This window comes from Cydia splendana, chromosome 13 (assembly GCF_910591565.1).
Source record: "Cydia splendana chromosome 13, ilCydSple1.2, whole genome shotgun sequence".
NCBI lineage: Eukaryota > Metazoa > Arthropoda > Insecta > Lepidoptera > Tortricidae > Cydia > Cydia splendana.
The window spans coordinates 1,420,650-1,434,210 of record NC_085972.1 but is presented as its reverse complement, the minus strand read 5'-3'; the positions used below and the strand labels follow the sequence as shown (position 1 = coordinate 1,434,210).

The window sequence follows — 13,561 nt, the reverse complement described above, 5'->3', positions numbered from 1 at the left end:
ATTGGTGATACTTTGCTTATATTAAATATAATTGTGATAGTAAAATTAATAATATGTGGACAAATGTAGACATTTTTTTATAGGTGCTATGCTCAATTTTACACCAGTGCCATAAGAAAAACTCAAAATACCACAAAAATATGTTTTGTCTCTTTTTCTACTAATGCATATAAAAACATCAGAAATGGACAGTCAAATTTAAACTATAATGTTGTAAAAGCATAAATAATTCCTAATTAATGTTTCTCTCTGATAACTTAGTACCTACGACTAATTAAATAATGTGAATCTAATTATGTAATAAAATTAATGAATAATATAATGACATAATAAAGTATGTATTGAAAGATGCGAGAATAGTTATAAAACAATGCATACAGTTAAAAAAAATACACTCACGCCAACATTATTGGTACAAACTAGCAAATTCTGGTTAATTAATCAATCGAATAACAAAGTTAATGTAGCAAAATCTGATAAAAATGAGAAAATAATATTTTGTTCAAAATAATAAGTTGCCATCAGATAGATATATCGGAGCGGCCAAGGGTGCTCCTATATTGTCAAGGCAGAGTGCGTGTTCAGATGTTTTTGAACACCTCGGCCGCTCCGATATATCTGATGGCGGCTGTACATGTAATATTGATTGACCCGTATACTTAATGTGATAATTTATAACATGAGGATAACTTGTAATAGGGTCAAAGTATAACTATCTATAGTTATTTGTACAACAAGAGATCAAAGTTTGATATTTCTTCGAGTGCTTATTTTGAGTCCCGTGCAAGCGAAAGATTCTATAATTTAGAATCTTGAGCGTAGTAAGGGATTCAAAAGCGCACGAGATGTAAATAACTTTGATCTCGTGTAGTACACAAAATTTTTCACCCTAAGCAGTGAGAACATACCTAGAGGGACAGAGATAATAGAACCCAAGTATATCGAAATTTTATTAGACCCCGCATGTTGAAATGACATTTGACTATAAAGGTCACTTGAATGACATTTTGTCTCACTCAGTGAGCAAAATGCGATTTTGCTCACTCATTTTGTTTCACTCAGTGAGCAAAATGAGATTTTGCTCACTGAGTGAGACAAAATGACTTAGTGAGCAAAATCGCATTTTGCTCACTGTTTTTAAGAAGCATAGTAGCCTTGTTCGAGCTGCTGAGGTGAAAAAAATTTTCCTTTCTTTTCAATACAGCTCTGTACCATTATAAGTAGATCTTAGACTACCTACAGTTGTCAAAGATATCGTGTTCAGGATTAGTTTGTTGGTAACAATTCTGGACTCGAAAATTACTCGAACGATAACAATTGTTCCATTTAAAATAATTACCACTAAGTCAAAATCATTGCAAAATAGACCTTAATGGTTTAGAATTGATTTTTGAGAGACAGAGTTTGAGACTTATATCGTTTTTCTACTGAGGTGACCAGTTTGAGCATTGACACGTAATATAGTAAGGCTACAAATATAATGACCACCAAAAAATACTTTGGTACCCTAAATAAAAAAATCATGCTTACCAAAAAAAATTACTGAACACCAAAAAAATAAGGCCTAAAATTACAAAAGTACCACCGTTTTAATTATGACTGCACTTCAAATTGTATTCGAATACCAAATATATTGAATGATCACCAAAAATCATTAATGATCACCAAATCTTGAAGACCAAATTAATGCGATATTTTCACCTAAATAAACCACTATGATTACCAAAAAATGTATACATATTACCAAATAAAGTAAAATGATGCCAAAATTACTAGCCCCTCCCGCTCAACCCCCCGTACCCCGCACCGCATACCAACCTAACCTAACCTACTCTTCTAGTTGCATACTGAAATGCTACTAGAATAGTGGGTTAGGTTAGGTTTGAACTGCGACCCTTACAGAAAAGAAATACTACTAGAAAACTGGGTTAGGTTAGGTTTGAACTGCGACCCTTACAGAAAAGAAATGCTACTAGAAAAGTGGGTTAGGTCAGGTTTAAACTGCGACCCTTACAGAAACGAAATGCTACTAGAAAAGTAGGTTAGGTTAGGTTTGAACTGCGACCCATACAGAAACGAAATTCTACTAGAAAAGTGGGCTAGGTTAGGTTTGAACTGCGACCCATACAGAAACGAAATGCTACTAGAAAAGTGGGTTAGGTTAGATTTGAACTGCAACCCATACAGAAACGAAATGCTACTAGAAAGGTGAGTTCGGTTAGGTTTGAACTGCGACCCTTACAGAAACGAAATGCTACTGGAAAAGTGGGTTAGGTTAGGTTTGAACTGCGACCCATACAGAAAAGAAATGCTACTAGAAAAGTGGGTTAGGTTAGGTTTGAACTGCGACCCTTACAGAAACGAAATGCTACTAGAAAAGTGGGTTAGGTTAGGTTTGAACTGCAACCCATACAGAAACGAAATGCTACTAGAAAAGTGGGTTACGTTAGGTTAGAAAAAGATGACGAAGTGGATTAATTAATTTAATAGGATAACGATATATTAAATATTTGCACATTTTTAATTAAAATGTGGTTACAATTTTGGTGGTCATTTACTATTTTTGGGTTTACAATGATTATTTTGGAGTCATTTGCTTTAATAGGATAGCAAGATTTAAAAATTTGGTTAGAATTTTACATTAAAATCGAGTTCTAATTTTGGTGGTCATTTACTATTTTTGGGTTTACAATGATTATTTTGGTGTCATTTTATTTAATAGGATAGCAAGATGTAAAAAATTGGTTATCATTTCACATTAAAATGGAGTTTGAAATTTGGTAATCATTTACAATTTTTGGGTTAATAATGATTGGTTTGGTGTCATTTCCTTTAATAGGATAGTAAAATGTAATAAAATTGGTAATCATTTCACATTGAAATGGTGTTATAATTTTGGTGATCGTTTATTATTTTAGGGTGGTAAAGTAGATTTTTTTGGTATTAAATTTTATTAAATCTGGTGATCAGTTAAATAGCAGCCATATAGTAAATTAGCAGTTCTAATTTTGAATTTAACAAAATTAAACTTTATTTTGTAAATAGTACGGTTGCGTTTTAATGTGGAAGATACGAGATTTTAGATTTATTTCTGCTTGTTGGATCGAAAATTGTCGGGTTTACTATTTTTGTGTGAGTTCCAGTATGAACCTGTATAATGAAAAAGTTATTTCTTACGTAAATATACAAAATTAACTTTTCATTTGCAAAATGTACTTACCTAACTAGGTCTTTCTTTAGATACCGATTTTAGTGATTAATGAAATAATATCTAGACAATACATATAAGAAAAAGTAAAAACAAATTTTTAAGTGTTGTGAAAAATGGCATCAAAATAGAAAAGTCAACTAATAATAAGTTATTTTTGAAATTTTGTTCAGAATTGCTCTACAAAGTTTAATTAGTGGCATTTTTTTTTTGTTCTGTACGGTCAGCAAAACCATTAGCATAGCACATATACATACCTACATATTATATGTATGCAGAGATGCTAAGCTAATAACTTAGCTGACTATACAACTGTCTATTACATGGTGTTGTATGTACAGTTTAAGGCGTAATTTTATTTTAAGTAACTTATGTGTTGTTAATTAAATAAATTGAATAATTTGTTCTTTATAAATGATATTTTATTTTTCCCGATCTCTCTACGGGGTTTATGTATAAGTCACGTATTTTCTTTAATTAATTCACTTGCAATTAAAACGCAGGTGCATATTTCTAAATAAATGACTAAAATAAATGATTGATTGATTGATTGACTCTCGTTAACATTTTTGCCATATTTCCTTTATTACTGAAATGCACAATGTACAGTCACCTACAACAATATTTCGCGAGAAAAATACCGCAAAAATAACTAACATCACCCTCGTGCGTAGAACCATACTATAAGATCTCTATCATGAGTTTGACATATTTTCTAGAGTCTGCGGGTTAACTCACAATTCATCTCGTAAGTTACATCTGCCGGTGCAATCGAGATGCATTGCGTTTGAGTTGACGAAGTCGCTTTAGCGTTTAAGTCCGTGTAAAACTCATGCTTGTCATATTTTATTGGACTTTTTTCTACGGTATAGAAGGCAAACAAGCAGACGGATTGCCTGCTGGTAAGCAATTGCCTTTGCCCATGGACACCTGTGGGTTTGCAAGTGCGTTGCCTGCCTTTGAGATAGTGGTACGCTCATTTTTGGTTTGGTTCGTTGTAATCATTAAACTATTATTAGGTACTAAGGGGCTGTGACGATTTTTGACCCCCCCCCCCCCCTAAAATCATCCAAAAATCATGCTTCGAATGACCCCGTTTCCTCCTATGTCATGCTACCATCATCCGATGTCCAGACCCCCCCCCCCCCCTAATTTGAGATGACGTAATTTATGAATAGCCCCTAACGTATGGAACCAGTATTTTGCGCCATGAGTTGATGTTGTTTTGACAACAAACTATAGAAGCGGAGCGTGAATCTCGCGAAATAAACGCGTAAGCACCATACATTTTACGGCGCTTACAATGTTTAAAAAAAAAAAAAAAAAAAACATTTATTGCAGATCAAAGATCCATATAATGTTAGTAACAGTTTTGACTTAATAACTAAGTTAGTATAGGTACAGAAAATATACAAAACACGCGATTGGTCGCGGCCTCATCCTATTTGGCCCTGCCGATGGCCACTTCGGCCCAGTATTTAGTTATAGGACAGTCAAGGCTCCCCGACAATACTTTGAGGAGGAGTTTTGGTCGCGTGGTACAAGTTGCGATTGCGACAATTTCATTGTTTGGTATGGCTTCCCTGTCTATAGTAAGGTGGTGGTACTAGTGCTCGACATGCTAATGCCCAATAGATGACACCCTGCTATCCCCTCTATTGCCAATGACTTAAGTTTCAAGATGGCATGTACTGGGACCGCGTCGAGCACCAGTAGGTACCACCTTAGTAATATCTCAATGGTTGTAATGTAATGTAACTATAATAATCTGCTGTTTACTGTACGTATAATAAATGCAAGTCATAATCTTAATATCTCATAAGCGCAAGTCATCTAGAAAAACAGCATGATATCATCGATCTGATGTGGTATAGAACAAGGACATAGCGGAATCTGTTTAGTCATATTACGCATGTATTTCGTTATCAATATTATTATCATCCATATCCATCCAGTAAATAAATAAATACATAAAACGCCAGTTACGGAAAGGGAGGCCTAAGCCCTCCTTCGTGTACACGTTCAACGCAGCTGGCCAACTTTATTGTCACGCGTGCAATAGTGTATTTAAGAGCAAGTTCGACCTGGCCACCCACATTAGGGCTCACGCTAGACAACGTTCATAATGTTTATTTAGGGTCGCCGTCATCGAAAACGATGAGGAGGACTATATGGGCAAAAATAAGTGCATTCCCGTTACCAGGGATGTTGGGATGTTTTGGGATTATACTGGGCAACTTTTACTATGGGACCAAGTCCAAAATCGCGAAAAAAAATTTAACCTCCCATAGAAAATGGACCGGCCAAAATGTATGAAACAGCGAAATATTTTTTTCGCGATTTCGGGGTTGGTCCCATAGCACCCCATAATAAGAGTTGCTCAGTATAATCCCAAAATCTCCCTGGCGACGGGAGTGCACTTATTTTTTGGCCACCCTGCATAGTCAGCCAAGAAAGTGGTGTACCACTTTTCGACTCTATCATCTGATTGATAGAGTACTTTTCGACTCTATCATCTGATTGATAGAGTCGAAAAGTGGTAAACCACTTTCTTGGCTGACCGTATCTATATATTATTATCAATACGATAATAATCATTAACATGGGCAATTAGGTGAAAATTCCTTTCGTAGTCTTGTTTCTGACCACTCTGTCACGCTTGTATGTGTCTTCTATCAACTAAATAAAAAAAGTCGAGTGCTACTGCATGTATTTCTAGCCGTAGATTATATTTTATATAAGAAAAAAAAAAATCTCATACAAAAAGCTCCAATCCGTCACATTTTTTGAGGACAAAAAAGACAACGAAAACAATTTTAACCCAATTATCTTATCTTCTGCCGGCGACCTCATCTGCGTGGAATGACGATGATGATTGAGTATAGTCGGGTAAATAGCACCTTATGTCCATTCCCAGGCCTTAAATACATGTACAGAGAAGTACGAGCGAAATGAACACGCGAATAATAATAACTATAATAAATGATATTATCATTTAGATGTCAAATTGAGTCGCTTAACTTCAAACTCGGGTAAATCCATCTGTCAGATTATGCGATTTTGGTACAGTAGCGACCAAAAGTATTTTGACAATGATAATAACTTTGGTATTGTATGAAACATATTAGTTTTTTTAAATGAATTTATGATAGTTTAATCAATGGCTTAAAAGCTCCTTGAAACACGTGAAAAGCTTAGTTTCATCGAATGAAAATATAAACTTGGCAACATAAAATGACAATTTACTGGTTCAAAAGTATTTTTGAGAACAGAGCTGCAGAATTTAAATATTTTGGTAGTAATTACATCTGAATACTTCTCTTAATATGCCAAACATAAAGCATATTCGAACGATTTCAAGCAAGCTGGTGCGGCTGCACTTTAGAAAGATAAGTAGCAAGCTGAGGTTTCGCGGACTTTTGGTGTATCACTGCATCTGATTTCTGTATTCGGTTGCTATGGAATAAGCAGTTCAAGGCTCGAAACTGCATCACAAATAAGCCTAGAAGCGGTTGTCCTCGAAAAACGACTTCTACAACTGATCGTGTAATAAAAAAGATTTCAGTTGAACACCCATGGAAGCGTACCGTAACAATTAAAAATTAACTAAAAAAAAACTATAACGTAAAGGTTGTTGTTTTTACTATTAAACTACTCTTAATAGAGCATGGATTACATGGTCGACGCCCATTAAAAAAATATAAATATTTCAGCAAAGAATAAGGTATCCCAATTAGCATTCGCGATTCGTGACAAGTTGTGGACAAGTTCCGATTGTTCAAAAACTTTATGGAGTGACGAAATCAAGTTTAATTTAATGTCGTCGGATGGTATCAACTATGTGCGTCGTCCTAATAACAAAAGACACGTTGTGCGATACCAGGTACCCACCCAGTCTAGCCTGGTGGCATTGGTGGCCCTAACGTAATGACTTGGCGATATTTTTCTCGCCATGGAGTCGGCCTCTCGTACGAACTGATGGGATAATGGATCGATATGTATATGAAAATTTACTCTACATACAAATGATACCATATACAAAAGAAAATATGCTACTTCGCTGGGTTTTTCAGCATGATAACGACCTCAAACACAAATCCGGTCATGTAAAGGCTTCTTTAATGCAAAAAAATCTAGATTTTTGAGTGGCCTAGTCAAGGTACTTAACTTAATGCTATAGAGCTTTTATAGAAAGCGTGGGATCGTCCAGTGTGAGGTGCAGAAATAATTCAAACAATGGGGTTTTTTCCAAGGTCTTCAGTCAGAATGGGCGAACATACTATTTGATCATATACAGAAGTTAGGGGACTCTATGCCGTCTCGATTTACTGCTGTGAGGAAGGGATATGCCATTAAATATTAATGAAATGTTTTTTTTTAACTGTCTTGCCAGTTCAGCAAAAGCATTTCATTAAAGTGTCAAAATACTTTTGATCTACCTGTAGCGCAAATTATCAGTTTTAATTCTAAGTCTGTTGTTTAGTTTTACCAAAAGTTTTACTAATCTAAGTAGAAACGTTACAAATGAAGGGTGAATAAGATATAATCGTAACGCAATGTTTAAATATATATCATATACAATATCATTCAATGTCGTAACGTCGTTCAATGTACGTGTGAAAGTGTTATTATTTACTTGTCCCGTGTCTTTTATTCGCCTAGGGCTCATAAAATACGTCTCGGGAGTCGTAAATAATAACATACTTTTCCCAACTTGCATTGAAATGTACTATTATGGTGCAGGCTTTTATCGCTGACTCTACTTTTCTTACCACAGGCAACTAATACTCATCGAGACAATTCTAAAAACCCCAAAAATAATTAGGTTGCGTTGTTTCATCACTGAGTTCGTATGGCTACCTCCTGTCTCCATCATCAAATCAGCTCGATGGTACCATAATATTGCATTGTCACCCGACTTATATATGTATGCAAATTTTAAGCTCAATCGGAGATCGGGAAAAGGGTCAAATTTAGCTTCCAAGATTTGACCCACACTGACAAACTTACAGTGTAAACAGGGCAAGTTAAATAAAAGCTAGTAATGATGTCATGGTACGACACCCTCGGTGTGTAAGCCCGACTTACGCCAGTTGATTTTTTTAAATAAATATTTATCAAGAACTTTATTTAGTGCCGTTAATCTCCGCCGTCAGCCATTTTAATCCCGCCACAAACATGGCGTCGTAACTCGTAAATAACGCCTTCTCAGCAAAAAAATACATTACTTGAAATACTTTAACTAGATTTAAACCCTACGAATGTCGCACGTTATCCGTTAGCACAGATCGCTTGTTAACATTAGACAGAGCATTTGAGACTAATAATCGCAAGGGAGCGTGTGTGATGATAGGGGCCCCGTGTAGAAATGGTAGGTATGTGTAAAAGTCAAGTATTTAGGACACAAGATGGCAGACTCTTCAACGCGCAAAGAAGCGTGCGTGATATCTAGGAAGTAACACCTGGAGCCGTCCAGTCAGCAGCAGAAGTTGCTAAGCGGGTGAGATGTTCACAATTACCTTGACACGCTCTTATACCCTTAGCAATAAACTCGCGTTAAGATCGTTTTGAACAACTCGCCCGCTTAGCAACTTCTGCTGCTGACTGTACCACGAGGTCCACAAGTTGACATTTGATGTTTACATTAGCAATGCGTAAACTCGATCGTAGTCTATCTTGCTCGCATATATTAGTGGGATAGAGAGATAATGCGATCGAATCCACGCAGACGCTAACGTAAATGTCAAACGCTACTCGTGGTAGCCGTGCTTATTATTGTTGTGTAATGTCAATATTAATTTTATGTTATCGATTTAAACTAGGTACAAGCTGACGGCTACTGAAATTCCTCAGCGCGCAGTTACGATATGACAAAAAAATACCAAAAATTTCATAGTAAATTATGGCAAAGTATTTTAAGCCTGATTTTTTTAGGTAACCTGCAGTTTGAGGGTATTGCGATAGGTAACTACTAATTCAGCTGGTCAAACAAATGGAGGAAACATGACGTGTTTTACGTTTTGATCTTCCTTAATTCATACTTCGGATTCGGAGTTCTTATTTCTCGATTGAATTATTTTATTACACAGCGGAGCGAAAATAATCGGACTCTATCACTCTTGCAGCGAACGAAAGAGAGGCAGGCAACGAAATTCCGATTTTCGTTTCATAATGCACGATCAAGTAAGGGGTAATCTGCAACCGTTAGACCGCGATCGGGCACAAAATTAGTGAGCGCTCGAGCACAAGCTTGGCTTGCGAAATTTCCTTCTCGAATATTCCCATGCAACCCTAACTTTGCTGTTGGCACAATGAAAAACAAGCGGAAATAACCCTTTACTCCTTTAACTTACGAGTCAAGTGCAGTTTGAGAGAGCGCTCGTTAAAGTTGCACAGTGGCGAAGGACGGCGACGGAATTTCAACAAGTTGGACCATTGGACTGTAGCTTTTCTAGGTAGCTTTTAAAGCCTTATTGTGGTCGGATAAAGTTTAAAATCGCTTGTTCGAAAGGTAAATTGTGCAGGGTGTTTGTGGAAGGTTAGGTGCACCGAGAGGCATTCCTGACGAATGTTGCCAAAAACTGGCCAGTTTTCACCTCACCTTAATGTTTTGCTTGCTATAAAGATTTTTTATTAGCTTCGCGGTAAGAGTTTAGGTAAACTTGGGGGTTAGGGAAAAATTACATTTGACGGCTCCTGTTTTGGTATATTGCATTTAAGGTGGTACATCGGTGGCCAGAAACCACATCAGAATAATAACCATCTTAATCTTAAGCCTTTGATCACAATAGACGAATAGCCTAATGATAAGCAGTTACATTCGCCAACACCAGAGAGGTTACAGGTGCATTGCCGGATTTAATATGGGAGTATGCTCTTTTCTTGAAGGTTTGACAAGGTTGTATCGGTCCGGAAACACCGCAGGGGACAGTTCATTCCACAGTGTAGCTGTGTGAGGCAGACATTTTCTAGAGAAACGCACAGTCGAGGATTGCCAACCATCTAGGTTGTGAAGATGGAAATACTGTCGCGTAGAGAGCTGGTGGAAAGAAACCACAGGTATGAATCCGAACAATACCTCGGAGTACTCTCCGTTATACAAGCGATAGAAAATGCTGAGCGATGGTTGGTGATGGGGCTCAGGTGGCATGAGCTTTCTCTGCCCAAAATGTGGGAGGTCGTGCCGCTCACGCATCGGCCTCCACAGTCACCGAACCCGTTGTCTAAACAGCAATGCATAAATCGTCTGCAATAGACAGGGCCTGTGATGATGGTTAGTCAAAAACATTTTTGTCGTGAAATTTTTGTTTGAAAACTCTTTTCTCTATTCCAGATGGCGAGCCCATCAAATTGCCGGAAAACCTGGAGAGCCTGCCGCGCGCTGAACACTTCGCTGCACAGAGGCACCGTTGGAACACCAATGAGGTAAGGACATTTTTGTTTTCCAGTATCGAAACAAAGTTAAGATACCAACCAGTACGGTTACCATCAGTTTGTCACTGACATACACGCCGTCGAGAACGTAATTTACTTTCTATACATCCCGTTTGCACTAATATGCGAGTGCGAGCGAGATGTATAGAAAGTAAATTACGTTCTCGACGGCGTTTATGTCAGTGACAAACTGATGGTAACCGTACAGAACTCCTAGTGTAAATTTAATTCGATTACGTGACGTGACGTACGCGTTTACGTTAACTCTCATTTTGTATGGGATTTTGAACAGCGCGCCACGCGGGACGGTTTGGAAACTCAAGTTTTATAAACATAATTTCTTAGACCGCCTGTTGTTTAACCTCTTCTTTTCTGTATTCTTTTTATTGTTTTTTGTAATGAGGTGTGCCATAAAGTCAAAGAGTAGTATATTGCATTTGTATCTTATTAAAACAAATGCTGCCCTCAAAATGATTTTATTACTAAACTGCTTTAAAGTGAAATCACTACACTATTTAACATAATTATATAAATTAAACCAAGGTTCTGATAACAGTGATAATGCTGTCTAAGACAGATAAGCCTAAATGGACTCATTCCACGCTCTGATTGTAAAGTGAATAAAATATATGAGTTGTTAGGGACAAAATTGCCTCGAGGCATTAATACCGCTTTTGTAATTGTTGTTTTATGCAGTTTAGTTTAAAATAAATAAAATCTGTAGTCTTCGCGAACCCGCATGGATCGGCCATTTTGAAAATATCCCAAAAACTGAATGAACAAAAAACATCTACTTATATAAATATTGAATCTGCTCACCAACGAGATTCGGTTAAAAAATGCGACCTGTAGACGAGAGCATCCGGACATACGAAATAATTTTTGCCCAAGCTAAAACGGAGACCTACGTTTCCATTGTCAATAAAATTAGGCTTAGTTATTTGTGAAATTGTGTAATGGGAAATGTCTTCTATTATTATTACCTGCAAACTATCCACGTGTAGGTACATAAATATCTGTGAGATTTAAAATTTCCTTTATGACGGTTAAAATTGATTTTTCCTTATGTATTTGCTGTAAGTAAGTAAATCTTTCTTGCAATTTTCAAAACCTTTACTTTTAATTGACCATAATTTTAGTCGTTAAAGCGAGATTCAAAGAAATTATCAAAAATGTTTGATATCGATTCTGTAACTAGGATGCTGGTGGCATTTCCTCGCTGTATCGCAATGCTGATACGTTGTGCGAGGTAGCCGCCAGCTCAAATTGTATTATACCTAGTTTTTTAATAGTAGTCCATCAGCTACTTGTCAAATAGGTACCTATTTGCGTGGATATCAACCATACCACAAATAAAAATAACCTAATCTAGGTGATACCCCAAAACACAAGGGAGTCGAGCCGTATTAGCATACTCCATTAGTCAAAATGTCATTCCCGATTCATTAGTATGACCTTAACTTTATTTCGGTACGTTTGGCTTCTCATTGAGACAAAGGGCATGGTTTTCTTTACCACTTGATTTTCGGAAACAGGGTCAAAATTGTTATCAATGTTTTGTTTTTTGTCCCCAAAAAATGTGACGGAGTGGAGCTTTTTATATGGGGTCAGATTTAGTTTGTAAATTTTCTCAAGAGAATTATAAGTAATCTACAGCTGGTAAGACATGCAACAGCACTGAATTTTTTTATTTAGTTGATAAAAAACAAAAATACAAGCGTGATAGAGTGGTCAGAAAGAAGACATCGAAAAGATTTGAAACAGGCGTGTTTAGCATAGTTAGACGTATTTTAGGGAAAATAATCCATCCGACAAAAATAAAGTCAGTTAAAATTATAACTTTCTGGCAAAAATTAAAGAACCTATAGACAATTTTAAGAGGAGGCTAGAACTTAAAATTGAAGTTCTTATATTATAATACATTATACCCTGAAAAAAATCACATAGAAGTTATTCTAGTGCCAAGGGAAAAGGTTTTATGAAAAAGGTTGAAAACACTGGGATTTATTATGATTTCCTTTCGAATTCAAATTAAACAAGTAAACATAACTCTAACAATAACCAACATTAGAATATAATAATTCAAAACCTTTGTCCCAGTATGCATATGCCCGCTATGTCCGCCGAAGGACATAGCTCACGAATTAGCATATCATCTTTAAACCTAAACAGTCCTAACTACAATAATATAATCAATAAACTTTCAACCTTATACGCTGGTAGATAAGGTTAGAATTATAGTTGTGTAGCATGAAGGGTTGCAACTTCAGTCGCGGGATACATACCCTAGTTACAGTTACTCTACGCATCTCATTAGCAGTGTTAATCTAAACACTTTACTAGGTGTACTCGACTGTGACGTATGGACCTAACCTATCTTACCTAGATATAGTCATGGACCTAAGAGATACACACATAACATACCATACGCTAAACTAAAGCCAAAACAGTGATTTCATTACACGCTTGATTCACACTCATACAGACTTACATACATGACAGTTCGGCTATCGAGTTGTAAATGTCCTGGGTATCAAAGCTTATAACAAATCCAGATCAAATTCATAACCTGTTATGAATGAATGTATGAATGAATATTATTACAATCAACATACGCTTCCTGTGTCGCGCGTAGGTAAATATAATTTCAGAATTTTTGGTCAAACTTAAGATCTCAAATTGAACTTTTGATGCAGATTTGATTTGGTGCCATCCATCTCAAAACAAAACGATTATCTTCACTCAAAATAAAACAAATAGAAATAGAATAGAAATATTTCAAGGCCCTTATGTAAGAATCGATAAAATGGTAGTGTCTCCATAAAAATACTCTTGGGATAATGTATTATTGTCTCCGAAGTGACCTAGAGTCTTATAGGACGAAAGTTATGGAGTTTTTGAATTTATTTTTCTAGTAGT

At 36.3% G+C, this 13,561-nt stretch overlaps 2 protein-coding genes across 9 annotated transcripts in view; both read left to right on the top strand.

The window, feature by feature from the left end:
* The window catches only part of LOC134796390 (UDP-xylose and UDP-N-acetylglucosamine transporter), a 217,236-nt gene that overhangs the window by 2,534 nt on the left and 201,141 nt on the right, over nt 1–13,561 (top strand). The gene's annotated exons all lie outside the window — the stretch shown is intronic.
* The window catches only part of LOC134796339 (calmodulin-binding transcription activator 2), a 175,057-nt gene that overhangs the window by 15,368 nt on the left and 146,128 nt on the right, over nt 1–13,561 (top strand). For all 8 annotated transcript variants that reach the window (XM_063768491.1, XM_063768489.1, XM_063768488.1 and 5 more), the window contains exon 2: nt 10,542–10,633. The gene's annotated coding sequence lies outside the window, so the exon portion shown is untranslated. The remainder of the gene's footprint in view (nt 1–10,541; nt 10,634–13,561) is intronic.